We start from the raw sequence: 9,341 nt of genomic DNA, 5'->3' as shown, positions 1-9,341 counted from the left end.
AGGAGAAATACTGGACCTTGGGGCACCCAATTCACCAGGCTGGGAAAACCAGCAACGCACGGGGAATGGGAGTGAGAGAACAAATAGGAGCAAGCCGATACCCGGCATTTCTCTTTCCGCTGTCGACATCGTTGCCGCAACTGATGCTCGGGCAGCAGTCACGGAGAAAAGCGAGAACGAAACAATGATTCAAGATCGAACGCCAGTATCGACTGGCGCAAACGAGTCATTCCCTCCCGTTCCCCATTTCGTTCTCGCCTCCGTTTTTGTCGGACTTCGCCGCCCCCGCCCCCACCTTCTTTGTTCATGGCCCCGCTGACCTCCGAAACGGACCTCGTGCACACAGTTCGCCGCTGCTCTACTCTGGCCTGAGTGAGCTGCGAACAAGAGCAAGTTATTGTTGACTTTGATGAATTGCGTCATTTGTTGCAACAGCAGCGGTGGCCACATCGAGAACCCGCTTGGATCCTGATCTTACTCGCTCACTGAGTCGGCAACTTTCTTCGCCGTCGTAACTCCTAGCAACTCCATCGATATTTACTGTACTTACACCCCGCAGATGCGGTCCCCTCCTCCGACCGTATATCGTCATCGTTGAGATGAGGAGCGAGGAGCAGCATTCTTCGATGTGTCGACCCGGGACTCGAATCTCCTTGATATCTCCAGTCGCTTAGGGGTGGTCGGTGCGGAGCGCGCGTTTGAGAAGCTCTTGTCACATGTACCGGAGTCGTGACGCTGATATTTGCCGCGATGATTCGAAGGAACCGGATCATTGATTCCATCAAATCTCGATCCACAGATTTCATGTGAACAATGTGCGGCAACGAACAGCGTGTCCCCCTGAAGAATCGATCCTACACCGTGCCCCACAACTCCGAGTCTTGGTCTCTCAGTGCTGCTCTTTGTCATGGTTTACGACTTGGTCTCCGGCGGGATATTTTGTTCAGACAGCAATTCACTCCACGAAGTTTGGACGGACGCTGCGCCGGACTAGCCGTTTCGTCCAGGTGGTGCCACCGAGGGAAACCTGGAGCAGGAGACGAGAAGAGGCCGAGCAAAGTGAGAGAAAAGTTACGCGCGACTTGCGAACGAAAATCTTCCTTCAATAGACGAACCGATAGACGGCACGGTTTGTAAAGGTTTGCTTCGATTCTGCCCCGATGTTACAGACTTCGGGCTCGGGAAAGGGGCGGGGGTGAGTCGAGGAGCAAGCGATTTTCCGAAGGGAGGGAAGGACTTTCCGACAAGCCAAGAAAATGGAGTGGCAGCAGGCTCCGTGGGAACGCAGGGAAATGGAGAAAAGAATAGGGGGAAGGGGTGAGATGGAGTGAGGGCTCCGCGTGGATGCTGGGGCTACGAGGGGTGCGTGCGTTCGTTGTCGTAGCTATCGGCCGCTCACCAAGCGGGGTGGCGAGTTGCTCGGACTGTGTCCGGTAGGAGTCGTGTCGCTTGGGACGCTCGGCGAATTAATTCAGAGAGGGGAAGCCAACGGACAAACCCAACTGACCTACAGAGTCCGATCAACCACCAAAAGAAAAGACTGACTGCGGGAAGGAAAAAAGACCGGCCGAAAGAACAGCTGCTTCGTATCTCTCTTCTTCGTTCGTCGCTACCACCGCTGCTCCTACACTGGACAACCGGACAATTGACTGGCTCCTCCGGTGAGTGCGGACCGACGGAACGCTGCAACGATCGCTTTGTGATGTTTCGATAAGCCGAAACTGCTGGCGCAATGCTCCAAAGCAATAGGGTGGGAATGAGTGACACGGAGTCTCGGCTTCTCGATACTGCGCTCTCGACAGAACCAATTCCTCGACTTCAATCCCGAGAAGGACTCACCTGTGAAGGAACAATTGCAAACTTTACGTTCTGGGGTAAAACGACGGACTTAGGCTTCGTTCGCAGAAGACCGGAATCAGTCTTCTCTTTCGCTGCGGCCAACTCGACGTCGACGTCTCTCGTACACGCTCCCCCGAGCTCCTGCAGCTGGCTGCACACAATCGGGTCCTGTTGATCGTCTTGTTCTCCTCTGATCCTTGGGCACTTATTAGCGCCAACGCTAACGTTATCGTCATCCTCCTCCCCGTCTCTGCGAGAGGAACAATGGCAGATTTCAGTCAATTCTTGCGCTGCGGCACTACCGCTCCGCCAGCCTAGTAATTTGAGCTTGTTCGTCTATAATCGTCGTTAGTAAGTCGGCCTACCGAGCCATCGGTGTGGGCCTGGTCTGCAGGTGCCCCGGGGAACAGCGTCCGCCGACTGATCGAGAGGGAGCCGTCCCAGCGTCGAGCTCAAGCTCGGAGAACCGACCGGCGGTCTGATTCACTTACTCGCCTCTCGATTCCCCCGTCTCTTGTTCCTCTCGATAGTTGGATGCCCTCGCTTGTTCGTTCATTGATAAACGCCGGCCGTAATCGGTGCGGCGAATGATGGACTATAATAAGCAGCATTGCGAGCGGCGAGCGATCAGCGAGATCAAGTAGACGAACTCTCCGGCTGTCCCACCGCTACCCCGCCAACGACATCGCCTCTACATACTACACCCTCAGAGATCATGCCGAGAAGGCAGGGCAGCTTTACTACCCCGCTAAGCTCTGCGGGAACGACCATGAGACAAATTGAAGTTGGGAGCAGCAGCAGCAGCGAAGGACGACGGGAGGAACTCAAGGAGTTTCAATTATCGCTCTCAGGAGTTTAATTATTTGCTGTTCTTCTCCAGTCGCCGGGAACGTCACCGGGAGAGGATTAGACGGGGGCTCCGTCCGAACACAAGCCGGCACTGTCTGAGGATTTGACGACAACAACCTGTCAAGGCCTCGAGAGACGTTCCTCTCGCCTGAAACTTGTGACGATGATGAATGTTTCTCTCGAAATACCGTTCAATGCACGTATTGTATCGTCAGGAGCCTTCATTAGGCAGGAAGGGAGATCAGTATGCTAGTATAGACTTCTCCGGAGCGGAACGGAGCTTTGTCACGCATTCTCGAGCCACTGTATCGTACTTCAAAAGTGTTCTCAATTTGAGTTCAAACACATCGATCACTCGGATTCCAGACGCGAAGAAAGCTTCGTCGCGTGCCCACGGCATCGGGATATCGATTCTGATCATAACTGCAAAGTCGCATCCGTCTCGAGAAGGCGCGTCGAGACGTCGACTTCACGCGCCTAAAAAAATCACATTCGCTCGATTGCAATCTCAATCTCAGAATCCCCATGATGCCCCATGGAATCATGGAAATATAATCCTACGCCGAGTAATACATCCCGAGTCGCTAAATTCGGAGCGAGTTCATCGTGATTCCGATTCATTCGCCTCAGCTGTCGATATTCGTGTGCATTCCTTTAAGCGTATTGCGGATGAATCTGAAAGCACGCGAGAGGCACACGGCCACAGGGAACCTTCAGACTCCTGACGTCCCCAGTTCCACAGCTCAAATGTGTTGGAGTTTTCGCTGCATCCGCTCTCACAACAGGACGACTGGTAGCAGGATGGGGGCCCGTTATAAATGGTGTGCACCATGCCGCTCCGTTCAAACTCGCTGCCAGGAAGCTACTACCGAGCCAGTCAAGTCGACCGGCAATTCCGTCAGGCCTACGAGTCGGCAAGCGATGCAAAGACACAAATGCATCGCTCCGCGCTCATCGTTCCGGATCCCTTAGACTCAGTTAGCCGTCCGGGGAGCTTTTGACAAAAACAAGCCATTTCATCCCTCAACTCGGTGGGCGCCTGACTTGCCCTTGCACTCGTGAGCCAGGGTCCGCCGTGACAGCCTCGCTCCTCCTCTGCAAAGACTTCATGGTGATCGCAGGGCTTACCCACGGCAACTTCGTCGAGACCCACCCCGAAACGCAGTGGGCCCCAACGAAGCCGACCGTGGAGTGAGCCAGCAGCCGGTCCCGACAATTCCGGGTCGGCTCAACGCGCCGGTCCCCGTACGAGTTGCTCCGTGGGGCTCTTGTAGTTGTTGCTGTTATTAAATGAGGACCGAGCCGAGAGTTGAGATGCTAAGTTTTTGTGAGAGATCCTCACTCCGCCTTCACCCGAGTCGGAGCGATTTCGCACCATGGCCCGCTGCGATCGTCATTTTTACCGGGATGTCCTCTCCTGAGCTGGATCCCCGCCGCATCTTTGGTTTTGTGGACGTCTCTCCGTGGATATCGACTCGGACGCTCCATGATTCATTTAGTACCTCCGAAAAACTCCTCCGTCTGTCGATCGCTGCTACGACTGAGTTCGGACCTTCTCCGTTCTATTATTCGGGGTACAGGACGATTCGAAAAAGAGTCCCGAGATGCGGAACGTTGCTCGTCCCGATAGAATCATCAGCGCACTGATGACTGACAGCTCGAAAATCTACGAAATCGTACGGGACGACGAGAGACGGAACGCACCCTGTCACACATGACGAAATATATGCGAGGGGCTCCACCATAATGCAATTTAAGTTGGTTTCGCTCGTTACGATGCCTAGTTGGGAAACGAGAGAACCACGGCTGGTGGATCCCACGGAGAGCCTTGGCTTGCTTATACCTCTCGGCTGTTCGCTCTCACATCACGAGATCTCCTTTGGGATTTCGATGCGGGAAAGTTGGCGCGAAAAACGACGTTTTTCCCAGCAGGCGATGGCGGTATGTAGTTGTCGTCGGGGATGTTGTTGGTACGGTCGTCGTCTCCGTCAGACACCCACCGAAAACGAGTCGGATTTTCTTTCCAGAAATCCATCAGCTGGTGACTTCTCGCGGAGGACATTCCTTCCCCGTCTGCCTTTTGTTTCCATCTCACGACGTTTGTTCGAAGCTACCTCCTTCCCTCCAGAGACGTCTCGTCTTCCATCTGTTTCTAGTGCTATCGAATCACAGTGGATCATGATGCGCCTTATTCCCGCTCGCAACTGCGGAATTTTCCCCGATATCTCACGGAAATCCTCCAGCAGTACTGAGCTCCGCTTCGGGTTTTCATTTCAGATCGATCCACTCGTCGATTCATTCGTTCTGACGTCGCTGACATCTGCTAGCAGGAGGGCTGAGCTCTTAGAACAGGAGGGAAGGAAAAGATCTCCTCGTGGTTTCATCGTCCCGAACGGGAGCTATCCTGGTCGACCGAGGTTTCCCGTAATGCGGAGTTTTTCCTTGATTCCCCGCGGATTCTTCTAAGCTTTCTTGGCGGTGTAGAACGCTTTCGTTTCGAGCGAACAGGAAGGAGGAACTGTACCGCATGCGTGGACGCGGTCCGGCGGAGCGAGAAGGCAGCTCGCTAGCCGGCCAGCCGCGACTAGAAAGAGCTGTCCTTTTCCCAATGGTCCCGTGAAATGTCTTCCCCTCAAAGCTCAAAGCTTCAGAGGAACTTCCTGAGCGCGTCCCCGCATTCTCGTGTTGAGTCTTCTCATTCGCAGGATTCTCTCTTCTGCCCGTCCTGTATCGGCCGGTCGCGCGAACCGAGTAGGATACCAGGCCGAGGGAAATGTTGAGGATTATCCACGATTAGATAGATTAGGAGAGGATGAATTATCACGAAGAATTGAAATAAATGAGACTTTTCACGGCAAACCCAACAGGGATCTCTGAGTGACGAGACGAAAGACAGCAAACTGACAGCCGGCGTGGCTTGATCTCGTATGCATGAAAGTTTACCGCGGTATTGCGTGTCGAGAGTTCGACCCTCCCTAGGTGTTGCCGCAGAAGGAGCGACAACTTCTCCGACGACGGCCATTACCCACGAAGACCTTCTTCGAATAGCTGGCTCCAGGATGAAGCACGGAGATTTCTACGACGTGCTTTGGCCTTTGGGGGACGTTTTCTCATGTTACCGTGTCTATGCGCACACGCTAGCTCCCACTCATTTGCTCATCTGTGAAAAAGAAGGACCTCCGCGATATTTCCTGGACTTTTCTGATTGCATGTCAACAGCATGTGGGATCAAAGCAAGTTCGTTCCTCCTTGATGATAGGTACCTCCTACGCAGTTTTCCCTCACATGTTCCGAGTTCCCACCGAAACAATCTTTTGTCGCTCGCATCGCGATCTTCCAGTCGCTGCCCGGGCCGCCCCATCCTGGCAAGGAACTTCCCGGGCCTCGCTCTATTGGAATCGCTCCAGCGAAAGAAGGATTGGGGAACTCGCTGTGGTCTCTCCACGGAATTTCTATCTGATTCAGGACGGAGCTTGTGAGAGGGTCGCAACTTCCTAGTCTTGATGTTTCGCGGATCGAAAACCTCCGAGGACATAAATATCCAGGTGGAGTCTCAATTATTTCGGGGTACTGAAACTTCCGAAGTTGTCAGGAGATCTTAGGGCCAGGCAGCAGGCTCCTCATTCAGTTCGGTATGAGTGAAGAGCACCGCCGCTTTTTGTCTGTCAAAGCCAATTAGAGTGGGTTGGAGCCAGACATGCTCTGTTGGGACAAGATACACAGCGCTGGCTGATAGTCAGCTCTCACGCCTTGTTTCGTTTGAGTTGTCACCACCAAACTGTCAGCCAACTGTTACAATAGAGCATTGAGCCCACTCTAACGATGTGAACTATCGGTATGAGTCTACAACGTTCTGCGAGTGCTCTGAGTAGCCCAATTAGTGGACCGGAATCATTTCTTCGCTTTTCATGCTGTCCGGCTTGATGAGGATCCATTGAGAGTGATTTCGTCCGCCGATCTACCTGCTACACTCGAGACCCAGCCACACTAGTTCCATGAGATCACTCAATGCCACGATACACGTGTGCGAACGCTTCTATGAAGCTGCAGCACCAGCCCAAGTATTCATTCCTCTATTCAGTCTCCCTCTCCCTTCATTCCTTTCTTTCAGTGCAAAAGCCGCCATCACCACCCTGAGCAGTACCGCCACTGTCGCGGATTCATCGGATTCAGACGAGCGTGCTTGGATGTGTGCATCGTGCGCTGGCGAGTCCGTGCAAGCAAACGTGCACAAGTACCTCTTTAGGGAATCAAAGAGTGCTCCGAGCAGAACAGGCCATCGGACTCTCGGATGAGATGCGGGTACATGTTGACTTACTACCTCTGCTCACGCGTCGGGCACTCCCGACGCAATTCCCTCAAGACGGAAGACGTATTTCCCTTCAACCTACTGAGTAACCGGCCAGCCACGCGAGCGGTCGTCGGCTTCTGAGCATCCGCTTCTTTAGATCTAGTCGACTCGAGCCAGCAGTCGGCTCGAGCAACCAGTCTTGTTCTCTCTCGGACCGTGCTGATAACGTTGGCTCCCTGCTTGTGGCATCACGATGGGGCGCAACTACGAGAGCAAAATACTACTCACGGCAGCCATTAGCGGCTGTGCGTTGAGCCTTTTGATTCGTGACTTGCGGTCTACACGGCTCTCGCCGGCCACGAGGTTCCTCTCAAGAGCCGAACCTGTCCGTCCGATTCGCTCAGAGATTTCTGATCCTAATCGAGGATGCCCAGGAAGAGAGAGAGAGGACATCCCCGGTCCCTCAAACTATCGGCAGCGGAGCCGATCCCGGGCGAGCCTTTGTTATGAATCGAGGGAGTTCGTGATCAACATTCACTATGTTTGGACAACATCACTTGGTCTCACAGCGATGATTCGATCGGAGCATCGCCTTCATGACTTTGCCCACGAATTGAACAGACATGGTCTAGGCTTGGCAAAACTCAGCGATCCGGATCAAAGACACACAGGGTCATTCGAAGTGGGGACCATCCCGATCATCGTTTTGATACTGACGATTCGCTGGAGCAGAGAGAAGTCGAGCTCTAACCGCTCTTGTTGTACGACTGGGACCAGTCTTCGAATTTCGTCGAACCAGCCTGAATCAGAGACAGGCGAGCAAACTCATCGAAGCGATGGAGTTTCCCGATATTTGCCTTCCCCAATTCGTTCACCTTCAACCTTATGCGAAGTGCTCAAATCTCGGAGCGAGCTCGCCGAAGTACGCGAGCGAGTATGGATAGCTCTTTCGTCTCTGAACACTTCCGCCCTAAGTGGTCTCTGTGTATTTGAGTATGTGCGTGCGAGCATTTGAGTGAGGATGCGTGATGCGAACGTGTTTCGAGTCGTTTTCAGACGCAACGTTTTTTTCGACAACAAACTTCAAAGCATAAATTGTGGAAATCGAATTCCGAGCAGTCGAGGAGATGGCGTCGAGTTTTCCGCGTACACAGCCTCTGCCTGCTTGCCTCCGTCGTCATCCTTCCGCGGTTCCCTGAGATTTCTGACGGGAGATGGAACGCACTATCAGAAAAAAAATCTATTCCGGCGAATCGAATGGAAAAGTTGAACAAGAATTCTTCAAAACTCCAAATTCGATCCGTTTTGCCCGTGGAAGATGGGCTGTCGGAATGAACTTCGCACGCCTTCAAAAGTTTTTTCCGCTGACGAGACCCGGGATGGTGAAATATTTCTGACATCGGTGGACCCCGCTGACAGCCGAACTTCAGCCAGAGACCCTGCCCTTCTTTCGTTCCAGACGCTCTTTCGCCTGATGCTACCTACCCGTCTGTAATAAGAGTATCCGTGGTAGTCGACGCCGCGCCGTGGTTGTTGTCGGGCTTGTTATCATTGTTGTCTGGCGGCAGCGTACCGTCGGGTCATGCCATCACGGCTGGTCTGGCCGAGACAATTACGTCGATTGGAACCTCGCGTGTCTGCCGTGCCGTGGCCCCGTTTACTATAAAAGTACATTATTTTTATCCTATTGACTCCGGAAAGATGAAGGCGGAGACCGTATTAGATGGGCGACCGTCAGATGAGACCTTGATCTAACGATCTCGTTGAGTGCCTTCATCGGGAAATATAGCGAACTGTTGGAAAGGGGAGGGAATGCACGGCCAGGAGACAAAGACAGGAACTCGAATAGAGAACATATTCAGGATGAAATCGTGAGAGCGTCGACCGGGAAGATCGCCAACCCGGCAAGCAATCTAATCGAGATCAGGATGGCGCGGAGCTCTTATCGATCTGCGGTCTTTCAGCGAAATTGGACCTCCGGGCTCCATGAGGAATGGGGGAGCTCCGTTGTGAGAGGCGAAGATCACAGAACTGGAACGGATCTCGCGGAAAACGCCCGCACCAGGCGATACGGGATTCCACCGCCTAAATTCGAAACCAGAGCATTGTGGGAGAACTTCCCGCTGAAGGGCCGGGAGATACGGGGAGTACCGAGGGAAGTCGTGGTTCTTGTTAGCCGAGGGACGACTCGCCGACGACCGAGAGAGAAGCTTGGTGTCTGCCGTGGCAGTCGAGCACGCGCGCGCGCTGTCTCGACCGCCCGCCATCGGACAAAACTCCATATTTTTATTGCACACTTCCGGCCATTTTTTGGCACGGTGATTTTCCTCCCTTTGGTAACGGCGATGGTAGAAGCAGAGCC

This window comes from Galendromus occidentalis, unplaced genomic scaffold (assembly GCF_000255335.2).
Source record: "Galendromus occidentalis unplaced genomic scaffold, Mocc_1.1 scf7180000077504, whole genome shotgun sequence".
NCBI lineage: Eukaryota > Metazoa > Arthropoda > Arachnida > Mesostigmata > Phytoseiidae > Galendromus > Galendromus occidentalis.
This window is presented reverse-complemented; position numbering follows the sequence as displayed.